We start from the raw sequence: 972 nt of genomic DNA on the forward strand, positions 1-972 counted from the left end.
AGTGTTGCGGGCGAGTGTGTGGTGTCCAGGAGTGTGTGGGCGGCCATATAAGGAGCAAAAGGCGACCTTGGAGTCCACGCCCACTCTCTAAAACAGGACACGCCCTCGAGATGATGTGATATACAAGCAATCAAGCAAGCACCAATGCCATTCGCCTGGGATTCTGCAACCTCACGATCGATAATTGCGAAGAACAATTCTCCAGAAAACGTGAAAGTGCATGCAGGTAATTCGAACGAGATGGATACCTACGAATCTCGATCCATTCGTGACTCTCCGCGCCAGACGGATGCGTTCTTATTAACATTTGATTTATTTTAAGAACAGATTCGTGATTACCCTTATTATGCAGGACAGATTCTTAAAGATGGCTGATTTTTATGATAGTCGTTCTGTTTGATGGCTTTTCAGATTATTGAATGGCATTCATTTGTCAAGGCAATAAAAGTCGAAAAATGTTGACTGATAGTGAATTTTCATTTCCGTGCAGACAGAATACGATTGATTCCATGTGAGACATTCACTGAACGTAACTATGTGTTTCTCAGTATATGAATGTTTTTTTTTTAATTGTGTGTCAGATGGATTCTTTTTCATGTAAAAATAGCTGTTATTTCCAATATGTGATTTATATATAGGTGGTGCAATGAACTGTACGTTAGCATTTAGAGTATTTGTTAAAATTGGATACTATCATTTATCATAGTCTACCCGCCAAGAGCTGATACCATTTTCTTTGTATCGTGAATTTGATATTTACTAGTTTCTGCAAACGATATTACTTTTAAATTCAGTTATCATGGGTTTCTTATAGAACTGTTCTATTAACGTAAAGAAGATTAATTCAAATGGAGTATATATAAGGATTTTCCATATTAGGAACCTACCACAAGCTTACATTAAAACGCGGAGTGCATTTCCCTAAGACTATTGTACCAAACTGGTCGTTCGATCTGCTTTAACATGCAAGTT

Source organism: Penaeus monodon, chromosome 29 (assembly GCF_015228065.2).
Source record: "Penaeus monodon isolate SGIC_2016 chromosome 29, NSTDA_Pmon_1, whole genome shotgun sequence".
NCBI classification, from domain to species: domain Eukaryota; kingdom Metazoa; phylum Arthropoda; class Malacostraca; order Decapoda; family Penaeidae; genus Penaeus; species Penaeus monodon.